Genomic DNA, 18,074 nt, shown 5'->3' with positions numbered 1-18,074 from the left:
GTCGCGCGCGCGCGCGCGCGTTTCAAAATCCTCTCGCCCCCCGGTCTCTCAAACCCTCGTATTTCCAGCCACGGAAAATATTAATTCATTAACAGGCTCGCCGATCCGCTCGGTCCCGCCGGGGTTTTATAAAATAAGACTTCCCCGGCGGATATGAAATTCCGCGGTAACCCCGTCACAAGAAATTCCGCGCCGCGCGACTCGTGAAATTGACCCGATAGTTCTGATCCGGCTGGAACGGCGGCGGCTACAATTCATTTTGATTAAATGTTTTGGAGACACAGCATCGTATTACGCATCCTAACACATTGCTTGATTTTTCTGCAAAAATACAAATTGTCTGCGGTAACTGCAGGACACGGGTGCTAAATACATAGACATTCTTCTCGTGACAATGTTACTGCGTTCAAAACAATACGACAATACTTCAACAGTATTTTCACTGTTTTGCATTTGATCGTGGTGGAACGACCATTGATTTCAATTAATTGTTATGGAGTCACAGGATCACACTACGCATCTTGGCGCATTATTAGACTGCGGATTTTTTTGTGTCAAATAAAATTAGTTCACCTGCATAGCAAGCAAAGATTCAAATGATTTTAACACTAAACCTACCGAGCTTTAACACACGTTGAACGCCACGTCAGCCATATGTGGCTGACAGAATTATTTGTGCAGGTTTTAAAATGAATTTTTACGTTGATATATTCATTGTACTAAACTTGATTAGGATCTGTAACATGCAAGAAAGTTGGAGGATTACTCAGTATCGTACATATAATTTTTTGCCATTTTTATTTCATTAAATAACTTACTTCGATTTTATGGAGTTTTTCGGGTTTCTAGTTTGGCGTTCAAAGTGTTAAAAGCAACTAACACATGTTGTCTTATAAAAATGACGAGATCGAATTTATTTGGATTTTGTGCGGTTCGTATTATAATACATTCTCTCCTAAATATATCGATTTAATCATTTCCCATGAAAGCACTTTTACACTTTCAGATTAAAAAATCTGGAACGGCCATTTTGACCGGCGGTGGTAGGTTTAGTGTTAAGTGATGATTTTAGGAAGAGATATTAAACTTGAGGGGGGGGGGGTAGGGGGAACATTACCACTTGCTGTACTTCATTTTCCAGGATTTAGTTGAAAAGAAAAATCCTTCCTTCGCGTCTGCGGGTCGATTATCCTTCCGTGCAATTGCTTGCGCGAAAGCTGGAACACGTCCACCGAAGCGTCGCGACGCAGCGTTTGCAACGCGTTCGGCCCCATTTCTCGCGGAATCGCGACGCTCGCCCGCGAACAATCCTCGCGTTTAGTTTCTCCCCGTTGAAAAGGACGAGCGGGGGTAGCGGAATCGTCGGGACTCGGTGTGCGGCAAGACACGAGTAAAAGAACATGGGTTTTTCTTCGTTGTGGAGAAGGATACAACCTGATGCGCGCGCGAGAGAGAGGGGCAGAGAGCGAGAGAGAGAGAGAGAGAGAGAGAGGGGTGGCGAGCGAGCGAAGGCAGAACGCTAAAAGCCGATGGCACGGCGCGCGCGGTGTGTTAACGTGGTGCGTTTTTATTTTGCATTCCGACTGCGACCCCGCTGCACGTACGGGGCCGGTCGTATGCACTTCCATCTATTTCCAGCCGTAGGGGCTGGGAACGCGGCTTGAATAAATATTCAACGACTCGCGCGCGCGAGCGCGGACCCGGACACGCTCGCCCGGAGATTTTTCCCGTCTCTGAGAGAACTGAAATCGAGGTGAACAAAGAAGGGGTGAACGACGACGATCGGGGAGAGGACTGTCGTCGGTTTAATGGTTTTCTAAAAGCATCCCGTCGATGCCGATGATCTTCGCTCTCTCCTCTGCCCTACGTCGCGCCCGATAGCCTTCGGTCGCGTGGCCCTCGAAGAGGATCCTCACCCCTCGAGGAGATCATCCTTGGCGGGAGTGTCCTTCCGGTTTGATGCGCTCGGAAAATCGAATTTTTATAGAAAGTGGAAATGTTCGGGAAGCTACTGTTCGAATCTTGTGGCAAAGTTCCGATTATTTCGGGATTTACAGTCGTATCTTATGCATTCTAGGGAAAGCGATGTTTACGCTCATGTGCGCAATTAAATACGAATGTGTCGGAAAGAGTCGCCCGGAGTTATAAAAATATTCTCTACATTCTTTTCAAGTGTAGTAATAAACTGGAAAAAAATCGCAATTTTTGGCGTTTCTTATTTTCATTGAAAAAAATATCCGAAGTTGTCTCATGTTTCAGTAGTCTAGGTCAATCTGTAATCAGCCGTTAAACAGGTCCGCTTTCTGAATTTTTTTTAAACAAACGATGCAAGCAATTCAATTTATTGTTGCTTGTGGTTAATGTAGACATATCGAACAGTGTTTAAGAAATTTTTCATTAAGATTGATCGATCGTTGCAATTGCAATATATGAACAACCATTAAAATTCCCTAGGACGAAAAATTCTGTTATGAAACGTTCAATCTCTGTCTGTTTATTTTGTTAAGATGTATTTCTTTAAATTGTGAAATTACAATTTGTTAGAATAAAATTGTTGTAAACCGTATACTGAAAATGAATGATGTATTATCCTAGAATCTCTTGTACAATTGAAACAAAGCCCATTGTGTCCGTCTAATAACCTCGTGTCATCCATTTTGAAATATTCGTCAGTGCTCAGACGTGTCCCTGAAGGGTTAACACAGTTCACTGAACATTTTATCACCCAACAAAGCTGTTCTCCGTGGTTTTAGGGAGGAAAGTAAAATCTCCTTGGTCTTTCCACAACGTTTAACCCTTTGAGAACGAATATGACCATATAGACGCCAGCAGGCTTACTTATCTATCCCCTAAAGATACCAATAAATAACATAACAGCGTCCATAACAGTGTGAGGCAAAAAATAATTTTTCTTTTCTCGTGCCATTATTTACAACTTCGACGCATGGACTCGATCCTCCAAAGAAAGCGTTTGTAACATTTTAACCTTTTGCACTCGAACAGCACATCTAAGGTGGTACTAAAACCCGTTCTATTATTTAAAACAATTTTTACACTACTATATTTTTGTAAAAAATTGATAAAAATTTCATCCTCGGCACACCAAATTTTTCCTACTATTCTTTAAAATAATTTTTACATTACTATACGTTTATAAGAAATTGATACAAGTTTAACCCTTAGCACTCGAATGGCGTACGTAAGGCGACACTAAAAATTACCATAAAATTACTTAAATGTTTACATTACCCTATTTTTATCTAAGAAATTGGTAAAAATGTAAGTGTTGTAAGAGCGAGTAGTAGCAGTAAACTACGTATGTATAAAAGGAAATTTATCGTGTACAGTAGAAATATTCTAGATTAGAAGAAATGTCTTGGAGTTGGAAAGCAGCTTCGGCTGCAAAGGGTTTAAGAACTGCTGGCCCGCGAAGGATTAACTTTCTGCGATCGTCGTGGACGGTTTATTTTGGTGGAGGGTATAGCTCGCGAAGCAGCGTACCGATACGGCAAAGAAACGGTGGGACGAACGACGCCGATATTTCTCGGGGGTTGCAGCAGCTGGGCGGAAACGGAGAGCCGCGGATAAATTCCGGGCTCGTTCGCGGTTAAAATATCGGCCGGTCGACCGCGAAACACATCGGCCCCGTTTTTCATTTTCCACGGTTTTTCCCTCGGTTCGTCGTCACCGGCTTATCCGTGCGATTTAACGGAATTAATATCGGAGCGCGTGACCAGATCGTTAAGCCGGGACCTGCGTGTGTACCGACCTGTGTACACGAATAATCTATAGATCGGCTGCCGGCGGGCCGTGCACGCCCATCGCCGGATGACCCGTTCGATATGGCGAACATCCGAACATCCGGTCACCACGGACGTAACCAATCGCTCTCTCGTCTCTCTTCGGAGAGACCTTATTTGCCTGTGTGCAACGGCCTGTCAACAGAACCACGACGATCCCGCCTCGCCACCGACGAAATCACCGGCAGAAACGATCAAACGCATCGATCTACGAAATATTGATCGTCCCCGACGCTCGCGAACACCCGTCCCTAATAAATCGGTCTCGTCTGCTGATGAATGCTACTCGAATCAAATTTTATTTAAACGATACGTTCACATTTATTTAGTTTCTACGCGTACAACATACTGCTGGATAGTGTTCCCTCTCGAGAATTTCTCGAGAGATTTAAATCTAGGAAAATTCTCATGAATCTCATTTATTTTATAACATATTTTCGGAAATGAATTTTCAGTTACATCAAATTGCATATTGCTAATCAATCGCGTGCGTATAAGCATATCTACAGGCAGCATATCAATGCCTACGTATGCATGTTTGCAATGTGAAAATTTATAATAATTGTTGCGAATGCATGTCGATGTGAGGTAATGCACACCCAAAAGGACACCCAATCTTCAGCAACTTTTGGATGTTCTGTATACGATATAGCCAACATCCACACAAAATGAAAGAAATTTTTCTACGGCTATAGATTTTGTTAAAAAAAAAAGAAGTAGATCGTCTGATTCTACATCAGACGCATTATGCTTCTTAAGAAGTCATTTCAAAACAAAAACGTAATGTTTCACTTTATAAAAGTTTGGTTTTAAATAAATACATTTATCGGTTATATTTAGCGTCTATTTTTTCCTTGTTTTTAAAGTTATGTACATATTGAACAGGAATAAACACTGAATTAAAGTTTTTCGCCCTTTCGATAAATAGTATTGACGATATTCCAAATATTATAAGTTTCCCAATATTTTTTTATTTTATTAAAAATTCTCGAGAATTCTCGAGAAATTTCGAGAAATGTAGTCTTATTTCTCATTTCTCGAGAAATGAAAACTGTTGAGAAATCAGGAACACTACTGCTGCCGTTTGATCGTTTTTAAACCGAGAACGCCTGTATACGTTCTTCGAACTGAAAGGATTAATAGAATGTTACGAATTGCCGATTTTATGCGTTTATGACGAAAACAAGTAAGTGCAATTTAATGCAGTGGACGGATGAAAAGAATTAAAAAATATCAATGCGCTAGTTCGAGCTGATTAAAGTCATTGACGAGAAAAGAAATCTCTCTCGGGCTCTTGCTTTCTACAATTTGTTCAATTTTGATTTTGCATATAGATCCGAGAGTTCACTGTGAAATTAGTTATCGAAACGAGTGCTGCCAACGAGCTAAAGATTGAATACATTTGGAACCGGACAGGAATTATGGAACCTGGTGGGCGGATTTTTCTGGAAGGAAAAGTGGAAATCGTTAGAGTAGAGATGCGTGGGCGTGTAAACCATGATCGAATCTCACGCAACACCGACTGAACGGTGTCCCGCAGTCTCCGGACGGCTCCGCTCCGATACTTAATATTAATTAGCTCGGGGAGCGGCCGGTGGGCCGGGTGCATTCACGCCTCCCGGTTACAGCAAGCGTGCGCGCGCGCCCTCGATCCGGTTGCATCCGTTCGCATCCGGTGCGGCCCTACATCGCCATTAAACCTCGGCCAGTACTACCGCTTTGGGACGAGCGACAACCGGAAGCGTGGCCGCGTATATTTGCGTGCAGTTAGACGCGTTTCTGCGATAAATTTCGGCGACGCGACACCGGCCCAATAAATATGACCGGCGATCTGATTAACGTCGCCCCATAAAACTAAACTTCGCAAGACGCACCAGACACGCGGAATCCCGAACCCGGGAGCGAAAAAGTTTGCGCCGAGCCCCTCGTATCTCCCGACACGTTCTTTTGTTTTGCGATCGAGGAGACCGGACGTTTTGCATTAGATTGTCCCAAAAGTTTCATTCACAATGTGCATATAGTTAAACAATGCGAGCGTGTACAAACAACGCGATTATCTGCTCGTTAACGTAGAGTTGGTTTTTTTAAAAATGAAAATTGATGCTGACGCAATGATTGTTGCTTTTTTTGTTGAATTTGCATTGTGTACATCACGAACGTACGAAATAAATTGTTATGCACAATTGCTTGTGTATAACGAAATAAACTGTTGGGGCAACCTAATACTCTTGTAAGGCTGCCACTTAACGTCCTAACACGTTGTTTATTATTAAAGTGCAGATTCTATGCATTTATAGTCAAATTGAGTAGATTGAATTAAAAAAGGTGAAAATGTCTCGAGGATTTCAAAATACTTAAAATGATTGGGACAAGAAATACATGTATATGGAGCCTGTATGTTGCAGTGAATGCAGACAATATTTATTTTGCATAAAAATCCACAGTCTAGTTGTTAGCTACTTGCCTTATGCTATGGAGCCAGACTCGTGTTGAAAATGTTGAGCCCAATTTATGTACGCCAGACACCAATTTTCTTTTTCTTGTAGGAAATTGAAGAAGTTGTAATCACTGCAGCTGCTAAATAGTATGCACTGAATATAGAATACATTAGAATATACTGAAATATACTAGAATATACTAGAATATACAAGAATACACTAGAATGCACTAAAATAAACCAGAACATGCTAGAATGTAGTAGAATATACTGGAATATACTAAAAAGTACACGGATATACTAGATTATACTAGATTATTCAAGAATATACTAGGCCATACTAGAACGTACAAGAATATGCTAGAATAAACTAGAATATACTAGAATATACAAGAATACACTAGAATGTACTAAAATAAACCAGAACATGCTAGAATGTACTAGAATATACTGGAATATACTAAAATATACACGGATATACTAGATTATACTAGATTATTCAAGAATATACTAGGCCATACTAGAACGTACAAGAATATGCTAGAATAAACTAGAATATACTAGAATATACAAGAATACACTAGAATGTACTAAAATAAACCAGAACATGCTAGAATGTACTAGAATATACTGGAATATACTAAAATATACACGGACATACTAGATTATACTAGATTATTCAAGAAAATACTAGGCCATGCTGGAATATACTAGAATATACTAGAATAACCTACAACATACTAGAATATTCAAGAGTACACTAGAATGTATTAAAATGCACATGAATATGTTAACTGCATGTGCTAGTTTATCCTATTACGATTTACAAGGTAAATCGTAAGATAAGCGTACAACGGTGAGACAACGAGAACAAGAATTTTCGCATACACCTACAATCTCGCTGCAGGGCCCTGCAATTGCCATAAATAATGTTTTCCTGGCACAAAGCTGCGCAGTCTAATGAAAACGGACGTTTCACGACTCCGTTGCTTATTCTCCGGCAATAAAACTGTTTCCAGGGCCGCGTGTGTTCCTCCGAATTCCGATCGCGCAGCCTAGCCGGGGCTTTTCCTCGGTTACCGGGCGAACAAAAAGAACTGTTGCCCATTATAGCGGCATAAACGCGCACAGTGAATCCGAGCGCGGCGGATAAGCCGCGAGCATTATACTTCGCATGAAACTCGGTTATGCTGCGGGGTTATCGACGACGGTGGGATCTGTGCGCGAACTTCCTCGCGATATTAAAAAAAAAAAAAGAAAAAAGAAAAAAAAGAGAAGAAGAACGACGGGGCGGTTGGGGCCGCGTTTACGAGCAGTTTCGTCCGGCGAGGAACGCGGAGCGGATGATTCAGTGACAAGCGGCCGTACGGCGGCGTATACACGAAGCAAAATAAAAACGGCGAACGGTACGTGCCGAGGGTTCCGCAAACCAGGGGCGAGTTCCGTAAACGCGGGTGCACGGGGGCGGCTAAAAATGTGCACCGCCGATTCCGGGATTCCCGGCGTCCTCCGTATATCAGGCCTGATTTAGGAGACAAACCGTAGGACACGCGCGCGGCCGGAATCACAGCCAGCATTGTCGAGCTTCGTCACGTACAGAGAGAGCATCCCCTACGCCGGATCAGGGGTCGCGACCACGAATCTCCGGGGGTGGACGCCTCTGGTCCAAAGGGATGACGGGGGTGGAGACCGCGGCTACTCTTCTCGTCCTCGTTTCGTATCTGGCCCTTCCAGCTTCCGGCTGCGGGAGGTCCTTTGTGACTCGGACAAAGATCGAATATTCCCATTTCCCGTGTCTCTACCACCCCTCAATCCCCCCCCCGGAAACCTGCTGTCCCCCGGAACAGCGTTGCAATTCCATCGTTCACACCCCCGTTTTTAAATTCTTCCGCTGAAACAGATGCTGTGTTGGTACCGCCAACAATTTTGTTACAATCCTATCTATTAAGTCTGTTCAGATTCCGCGGATTTAATTAACGCGTTGAATGCCGCGCGAATGTCACGTGCTTCACACAAGTTTCATTTATTCCGTTCATAGATCCTGTCAGCGGTATTAAGGACAATTGTTAGTTACTGGATAACTGCTTCCCACCTTACACTATAATCTCCGTTCAAGTCAATTGCAAGAAAAAGAGGTTAGGTAAAAATGCATTTTCTCTCTTAACAATTTTAACCCCTTAACTTGTACGCTCGAGTTAATCCGAGCGTGCTAAACAGGCCAAACTGTGCACACTCGAGATTTATGCTGCTATAATTTTTCACACTCGAATATAATCGGGAATTGAAAATAACAATGTGAAAGCAAAGAAAAAAAAATCGTTTTATTGATATTTATCATTTATATCGCATTGTAAGCTATAACACTTATTTATTCAAGAATAAAATATAGCCGTTTTCCATGGAACAAAAGCGCAGCATATCAAAAATTGATTTTTTTTTGGCCGGTTTAAAAAAAAACTGTGCATTAACCTTCCGTTACTCGCGGCTTCTGCCGGACAAGTATAGTCGCTCTGTATCTCTCAGATACACATATGATTAATCAGAAAAACAAAACAAATTTATGTGTTTAGAGTGTCGAATCATATGTGATCATGTGTGTGTGTGTCGATGTGATACTCTCCAAACAAAACATAAACACGAGCTCGATCCCCACCACAAGTTACCTACCACTTTAGACGTATTCCATGCAAGCCGTGTATCTGTGAAATACGCGCGAGTAACGGAAGGTTAAGGGGTTAATCAATCGAAGATAATATAACATTCTATTCTTCTAATGTGTTTGCAGTTTTGTATTTGACCATACCATTTTTGTCATAAATGCATAAAAGTAGCAGCCTAAAGATCACATTCAAGGACGACATATTAACTCGTGACACCAAGACTGGATCTCGAGTACTCGAGAGTGTAGACTTCGTTAAACCTTGACTATGTCCAGCATACAGTTAAAGAATGATTGAGGAGTGATACAAATGGAAATTTAACTATTCTCTCCGGAGATCACGAATCGGATTACTTTGTTACGGCTAGTAACAGGTCAAGAGGTTATCTGGTGGAACGAGATCACGCGTGTGCGATCAACGCGCAAGTGTGTCCCGACAGGGGAGGAATTTTCTCCGGTTGGGCGGCTCTATCGGACAAAGGGACCCCTAATAAATTCTATTCGACTCGGTATCGAAGCGCAACCATCCAGTATTCTCCTCCATCCCCCGGCCCTCGTTTCTCATCGACGGTTCGGCCGCACACAGCCTGTTCGACTCGTCTTTTTCCGCGGGCGCGCGCGCGACGTCCGCTGGAAACTCGCGGGCCCGTTAAATCCTGCCGGACCGAGATTTACGATCGCCGATTTACGCCCACGCGCCTTATTTACGATCGATGGGTAAGAAGAGCCTCCTCGATTCGGTTTTCCCCATTGTACCAGTAGTATCCTTGGAATCACAAGTGTTGGCACAGGAGTGCTAAAATATAGAAGTCAGTCCTATTTCTCAGACTGTCTGTCTCCGAAAATTTCCAGACGTTTCCTTAGCTTTCTCGATCACTCGGTGACCGCCGCGTTTAGTCGTTCAAATGTTGTTTGAATTTCCGACGTCCCTGAACATTTAATTCAGAGGCAGCCCTGCAATTTCTTTGTCACTCGGTGGCCTATGTGTAGGGCCATTCGCCATAAGGAAAATAATCGTGCTTTTTTACTATGTATCTGTGCTTCAAAATCCTTCTTAATATTTTTGGGACCAGTCGCATGTTGCTTCAATTTTCTTGGTCCCTAAAAATTTAGTTCAGAGGCAGCCCTTTGATTTCTTTATCACTCGGTGGCCTATGTGTAGGGCCATTCGCCATAAGGAATATAATTGTGCTTTTTTACTATGTATCTGTGCTTCAAAATCCTTCTTAATATTTTTGGTACTAATCACATATTGTTTCAATTTTCCAGGTCCCTAAAAATTTAGTTCAGAGACAGCCCTTTGATTTGTTTATCACTCGGTAGCCTATGTGTAGGGCCATTCGCCATAAGGAAAATAATTGTGCTTTTTTACTATGTATCTGTGCTTCAAAATCCTTCTTAATATTTTTGGGACCAGTCACATGTTGCTTCAATTTTCTGGGTCCCTAAAAATTTAGTTCTGAGGTAGTCCTTCGCTTTCTTCGCCACTCGGTGGCCGTTGTAGGGGACCATTAGCCAAAAAGAAAAATAATTATACTTTTTAAATATGTATCTGTGCTTCAAATTCGTTCTTAATATTTTTGGGACCAATCATAGACTATATCAACTCCCAATAATACCGTTTGCTGCTAGAAAGAAGACAGAGACCGCAATAAGGGAAAATGTCCCTTCTCACCTTGACCAACAGCAAAATTATGTATGCTTAATAACCAATCAAAAATATGTATGTCTAATCCACACCAGCGATACTTCCAGGTGCCTCTTTCCTAGCACCGTACATCTTGTATTGCGGATTCGAAGCCCGCCATTGTTTTTCAAGCCTCGGCATTTCGTGGCCGTAAGCCGTGTCCTTTTGGAAAAATTATGCCAACGTTTCGCTAACGCTGCAGTAGAGCCGGGTCGAGTGAGACACTGATACCGCTGCCAGTCGCGTGGTGGTTCACTATTAACCCTTATGTCAATAACTGGGTACACTTTCTTGCTACATGCAAAACCACTTTGGTTCTCTGCCATTCTTGCGACGATTTTCCATCGATTTTCGTTTACCACTGAAAAATGTACTCTGAGGACTTTGGGTACTTATGAAACACTCAGAGAGATTTTCGTTTCTGATACAAAAAATTAATCCTTTACTGTACCTCATTTTCTCGACTTGCAATTACTTAATCTTTTGCTGCGATACAGATCATTTTTTGCTGCCAAATTGATATGATAAAAAAGTAATACAGTAAAGAGATTATTAAATCAGTGATTTGTTTCTTGGGAAGTAAACTGTGACAGGATACAACAACGTATGCAGAACGATACTTGAATTCTCTACGAGACAAACACTGGATTTCGAAGTAAAATATCTTTAATTCACAAGAAATTCTTAAAGATTTAAGTTGCAAATATCACAACTATTAAACTCGCCAAGTATTGAAAGTAAATAGTGCATATTTTTAAAAATGGCAAGATTGGAGCTATTCCGATTCTGCGCAATTTTTATTGGAGTATTTACCTAAACGAAGAAATCTCCAACAATTTTCCATGGAGGCAACTCTATAATTTCAGTAATTGTGAAATAAGAGATCGGTCATTTGACCGTGGTAGGTTTAGTGTTAATGAAGCTCTTATAAATTAAAAACTGGACATTTCTGTAGCAGAGCCAGTTTCAGCAATGAAACTGCAAAACCCGAAAAAACATTGGAAAAGTGGGCGAGGCCGGGAGGGTAGTGTTACTGTGTGCGAGATGAACACGATACAGGAGTTAATAGATTACAACGAGCGGGTTGTCGGCAGAGAGGGGTGGTAGAGGTGCGGCAGAGGGGTGGCAGAGGGGTGGCAGAGGGGATGCTCCTCCATTTTATTACGCGTCGCCCGAGGTGCGTGGCATTATTCGCGGGCGGAACAAGCATTCTTCTCGGCGCAATACTCGCGCAGACAGGTGCATCGAATCTTTTCAAACTCGCCCAGCCCATGTGCACCACCGAGTCCGGCGTCATTTGCATTTCGCGCGCGGCACACGCATTGCCGGGAGAAGCAACACAGGCAAGAGTGCACGGGAACGGTAGTGCACATACGTTCCTCGTTGTCGCGTCGAGGAAAAAAATCGCAGCAATATCTGGGCCCCTGTGTTGCTGCAGCACGGGGACAATGGCGAGCCGTTGGCGAATTTTCGTTGAAATAACAGTTGAAAGCACACGGCTCTGTGAAAAATGTCGTTCCTCACCCTACCATCTCCCTCCCCCCACTCTCCTCCCCTCACTCGCCCTTGCTTTTTCTCGCTCTCCTTCTCTCACACCCCTGCCCACATTTCTCCGCGCGCGCGACTGCAAAGCAAATAAAGTAGAAAAAGGGGGGCAAAAGCCGCCGCCTCCACGGACACGGAGCCGCCGCCGCCACTGGAACACACTGTTGTCGACGCGATTGCTACCAACACCAAGATTCCTTGAACGTCCGGTTGTCAGTGACTTACGTACTTGTACCAGGACAGCAGCATTTATTTGTGCAAATTGCAAACACCTTTCAAAATTTTTCCTTAAGCCCCCAGTGCCCTACTGAGACCCTGGAATCCTTGGAAATATTCTGTGTCTGAGTTTAGTAACTCTATTGTCAAGTATTCTCTGCAATTTGTATTTGAATTATTCATTTTTATAATTGCATAATACCCGCAGCCTGTTAATTATTCCTCAGGAATAGAGCTTGGTACGTGTCTAATTGTACGGTGAATTATTCGAGAGCTTAATACCTCTTTGTCAGCCGTGTTCAACCCCCTTAAATTCGGTCTGACCACTGGTTGATGCATTCTACTTATGTATTATTATCTTCGTTCGCTACGAGAAGACATTAATTTTGATGTTTCTATATCGTTCCCATTTCTAAATATACTTTCACTCTAATTCCTTGCTCCAGTCTGACCATTGGGTGATACATACTACTTGCATGTTATTATATGTTTCACTTACTGAGAGAAGAAGACATTCATTTTTATGTATCTGTATCCTAATACTTTCGTTCCTGTGTTTACATATATTTTCACTCTAAATGTCTGAGACAGTCTGACTATTGATTGACACATTCTACTTGCTTGTTATTATATACTTCACTTACTAAGAGAAGAGCACATTAATTTTCATATTTTTGTATCATAATGCTTTCGTTCCCATTTCCAAATACATTTTCACCCTAAATTTTTCCTTCAGTCTGACTATTGGTTGACACATTCTAGTGACTTGTTATTATATACTTCACTTACTAAGAGAAGAAGACATTAATTTTGATATTTTTGTATCGTAATGCTTTCGTTCCCATTTCCAAATACGTTTTCACCCTAAATTTTTCCTCCAGTCTGACCATTGGTTGACACATTCTACTTGTGTATTGCATAGACTCGCTACAATAACTTCAAATGCTATTGTATACAAATCGTTTTCCATCTCAGTTTTTCATACTCGAACTTCGCAGTACATGATTATTTGATATCATCGCTCCAGTCTGATCATTGACAAGTGTACTCCACTTAAGTAAATTGAACGCTGTAGCACGCGAGCCATTTATTATCGTATTTTACAATTGAGGGTCACTCGAGAACGAATTTGTTTCACTGGCATTATCAACGAGAAATAAACGAATTATTTCACCACAATTTTCCGCGAACTATATTTTCAATTCTTTAGATTATTAACGTCTTAAGTAGTTTTTTATCTTCGGGTTTTCGTCACAGACACTATCTTCGTATTTTAATCTAAAGACTATTCTTATCTTGTTCTATTTCCCAAATTCATTTTTAGAGCTGCACGAATAATTGCTTCATTGATTTATGAATGACGCGATAGTGAACGCGTTAAAAGCTTACGTGGAGCGGAGGATCTGAAAATTGGATATTCTTTACTGGGTTATATTGACCTCGGTGTAAGGGTTAATCGCGTCACGAGTAACTCGACGCGACGTTAATTCTTCGATTTTTCCCCGCGCTGAACACTCTTCGCCGTTGTCGTACATTTATACCTGGCGTTAGAGTCACAAAGATCAGGATTACAATGCGAAGGATTTCGAAGTCGCCATTGTTCTAGATTTTCCTCCCAAAAATACCGACTCGCATGTTTGAACCTGGAGGCCAGTCGAATTTATTTGACCGAGTTTCGCGTGGTATTTCGAGCTATATTAAAATTAAGAAAAATGTGTTGGGCGCGTTTTTAGTTGCGATATATGCAATTTAATTTCTGGACCGTTGTACCTGAAAACAGTCATCCAAAAAGATCACGTTACATTATGTTTCTCTGATATTTCAGTGAAAATATTACTGCTGTTAACATTTTGAGTACCTTGTGATTTCGGAATGGAAATCGTATAAAAACGTTCAGAAATCCAACCGGTAAGCCAGTTTAATTTGGTTCCATCAATTTGGAGCCACTGTACGTAAAAACAGTCATCGAAAAAGATCATGCTGCGTTATATTTCTCTTATACTTTACCGAAAATAATTGCTGCTCTTTATATTTTAAGTACCTCGTGCTTTCGGAACGAAAATCGTATAAAAACATTTCGGATATCCAAGCGATAAGCTAGTTTATACACATTTCGGTCGCCCCACGCAGAGGTTAAATAAACTTTTAAGCTAAATGAATACGAACGAGCACATCCGTGCGATAATTACGAAGCGACAAGCCATTTCTACATCCCACATCGAGGAATCCCAGGAAAGTGCTCCACCACACCGGGAATAGCTAACCAAATATGATCCGCGTCCCGCTGTAACTTTCGCGGCGACAGGTTTTAATTGCAAATTACTCGCGACTTCCGCCGGGGTAATCGTTTTCTTATTGCGTTTTCCGGATCCCGGTCATCCAGCCACTTTTTCCGTTCGCCGAGCTCCCCGAGGAGATTATGGGCAAATGAAATCCTTCGCGGCCCCACTTCACCCTTGACGCCCAACGGAAAAAAACCCTCGAACCCTCTTATTTGCATCCCATAATCTCCGAACTGTGGTGTTCAGCGATTCCGATGCTCAGAACAGCGATCTCCAAAATCTCGATACCACTGGAAAAATGATCTGAAGGAAGTTTTTTTAAATTTTGTTGCTGATCATGCTTTCACTATTTCAAATTAACCTAATGTTGCCTCAAAAATTGAATTAATCGAATGGATCCAAAAGGTAAAATTTACTCGATGGATCTCTCATAAAATTATTCTAGCGAATCTTTAGAGTATAAATTAACTTAATGCAGCTTTATATGAAATTATATAAATCAATTTAAAACAGGATTCGGACTGATCATTGGCAACACATTCTACTTGCCTGCCATTACTATATTGATTATTATTATGCATTTATAACGAAAATGGGTAGATCAAATACAAAACTGAAAGGACAGAAGAATGTAAGTACTATTATATTATTTTCAATCTTATAAGATGATTGAAAGAGAAAATACATTGTCATTAAACTTTGCTCGTCTTACAGTTTACTTGGACAATTTTTATTTTGTAAAATCCGCCATCTGGTCGTTTTATGCTTGATTCGATAAATGAATAAGATTTCAATTTTGACGTGTTTGTGTATTGCAACATTTTTGCACTTTGAATCTCTGCTCTGGTCTGACCACTGGTTGACACATTCTACTTGTCTGCTGTTATATTCTTCTATGACGAGGACCTCAGTACCGATATTTCTTTTAAAATAATCATGAAAATTAATTCTGAGAATCTTAATGCTTCCAGGTAAGCGAATGCAGGATACCTTTAAAACCTGTCCATTTTAATTAAAAAATTGATCAACGTCTCTAAACTGCATAGAATTTTAGCTTCCACATTCTGTGAATTAAAGAAAACACTCTTTAGAGTCGCTTTTCTTCTAATTTCTCGAACAATGTGTTAAAAATTCAGTCATGTGGGCATGGATGAATAAAATCTTATTCTCGTGCAAACAATGAAAAAATCATGAAATTTCACAAACAATTAATGTCGAGGACCACTGTGCTGAATTGTGCCGTGGTAGTCCAGACGTTGACACGGTCGACGTCCCACAACGAACCTCTCGTCAGCCAAGGTAATTATATATCGGCGGGTGAACAAATACGCTCTCCACGAGCAGAGAGAAAGAGAAAGAGAGAGGGAGAGAGAGAGAGATAGAAAGAGAAAGAGAAAAAGAAAGGGGCAGAGTCAATCGTCTCGGGAGAATTCCCAGCGCGTCCGAGTAAAATTTAATTTCCTCGGCGAGAGATCCTCGCGCGAAGTAATAGAAAATCTTCCCGATGCGACGCGAGAGCAAAATAATCGATATAGCAGAGCGTGGGCTTCTCTAACCGAGTCCGTAGCCTCCTCGCCTTGGTTCTGTGGTTCCCGGATTCGTTCCCGACACTTTATTCCCACTCGCATTCTACGCTTTTCCCAGAATCAAGCGATTCGTTTCTAGAAACGAAGAACTCGCGCCTTCGACGTCGGGTATTGTCGTCTAGGACGGTCAGGTCGGCGCTGCGCTGTTTTCACCGAGTCCTGGAATTTAACCCCTTCGTTACGGAGCAACTGGCTACCGTTATACTGTTGTCGTTTAGGCGATTGCAGCTTGCAACCATCGTACGCTCGTCAGAAATTGTTGCACAACATGTCCTCGCATTGTTTTTCAACTATTTTCATCTGTTTCGCTGGTGAACTCTAATTTGAACAACTGTGTTTTATTCCTTGGCTTACAATTTTGAACGAACGCGCTAAAATGCAAGTCGGCCCACGCTTAGGGCCGCCTCGTCAAGAAGCGTAGAAAAGGGCTGCCTGGAAAGCCCTATTGTTGTCTTGCAGCCGGGACCGCCCGAGGGTATTAAGAAACATAAACATAAACATAACCCACGCTTGGCTTGTAAATAAATTCGCAATCAGCGAAGCGGTGATTTCACTGCGGATTTTATAATAAGAATGAGTAAGTGCGGTTTAAAGCAGTAAAGAATTACAATGTATTAGTTTCAGCTTATCAAAATCATCAATGTTTCTGTTTGGCTCTTGTTCGTCATAATCAATGCAAACCATTTTTATTTTGCATAAAGATCCGCGGTCTAGTGATGACTAGACATTCATAATATGATGACCTTCGATTGACATTGAGATACCAAATTTTTTTCTTCAATAATTTTCCTCTTTCTTCTACACAAAATAGTTCCAAAAAAAATTTCTACGAACACGGTACATTCGTTTCCCACAGTCCAGGAAATCCCAAAATACGAATTTTGATTTTGAAACGCCCTCAAAGCTGAGAGGTGAATGTTTTAAGGGTTGCAATAGAACGTCGGCGGTGTTTTCCAAACAAATAATAAATATTTGCACCGAACTGCTAATTTATGTCTAGCCGACGACGTTTCTCCCGCTAGATTGTTGAAATGGTCCACTGTGCGCCGTCTGCATGCTGGGTCGTTTAGGTTGACAAATTGTTTACTGTTCTAGGTGTTCAAAAAATCTAAAAAAATTCTGTAATACGTATTGAAGTCTCTACATTAATATGTAACCGTTGGCACGTCAAATGTTCAAAGCATTAAAGGGACCGGCAGGCATTTGGCCTTGACTGTCACGCTATGTTACGCAGTGCCTTTTTTCTAGACATTTTACGTCTTAAATAAGTAAGTAATCAATGAATAATGCATACCACCGTGTTTGTACATGTCTTTGCTACGTCTGTCCAGAGCCTTTTTTTCGACACGAACACTAAATCTCTCGAAATTAAGAGAATCTCTCTGCGGCAGCCATCTTGTGACGTCATACTTGCTTCAGAAAGCGAGTTTTCTGCCGAATATTACAAATTACTCCACGATGAGGTAGAAATTCGCAATTTGGGCTCTGGACAGACGTAGATTGGACTTTTAGGAAACGCAAGTGACCACTTTTAAACTGCTCATTGCAATATTGAAGCGTCAATTTGTCAAGATTTTCACCCTTGCAAGTTCATATACGTATATTGCAGAAAAATTCTCTTAATTTCGAGAGATTTAGTGTTTGTATCGAAAAAGAAGCTCTAGAAAGACGTAGCAAAGACATGTACAAACACGGTGGTATGCATTTTTGATTGATTACTTACTTATTTAAGACGTAGAATGTCTAGAAAAAAAGGCACAGCGTAACATAGCGTGACAGTCAATGCCAAATGCCTGCCGGCCCCCTTAAGGGGAAAAAATAAATATCGAAAAGAAAGGCATTGAAGAGTGAAATTTCCCTGG

The 18,074-nt window shown here is 41.4% G+C and overlaps 1 protein-coding gene across 1 annotated transcript in view; it reads left to right on the top strand.

Annotated features, from left to right (window-relative positions):
• The window catches only part of LOC143362430 (kin of IRRE-like protein 3), a 317,490-nt gene that overhangs the window by 160,601 nt on the left and 138,815 nt on the right, over nt 1–18,074 (top strand). The gene's annotated exons all lie outside the window — the stretch shown is intronic.

This window comes from Halictus rubicundus, chromosome 17, assembly GCF_050948215.1.
Source record: "Halictus rubicundus isolate RS-2024b chromosome 17, iyHalRubi1_principal, whole genome shotgun sequence".
Taxonomy (NCBI): Eukaryota; Metazoa; Arthropoda; class Insecta; order Hymenoptera; family Halictidae; genus Halictus; species Halictus rubicundus.
Note: the sequence above shows the minus strand (reverse complement) of the source record. Positions and strands in the feature narration are given on the sequence as shown.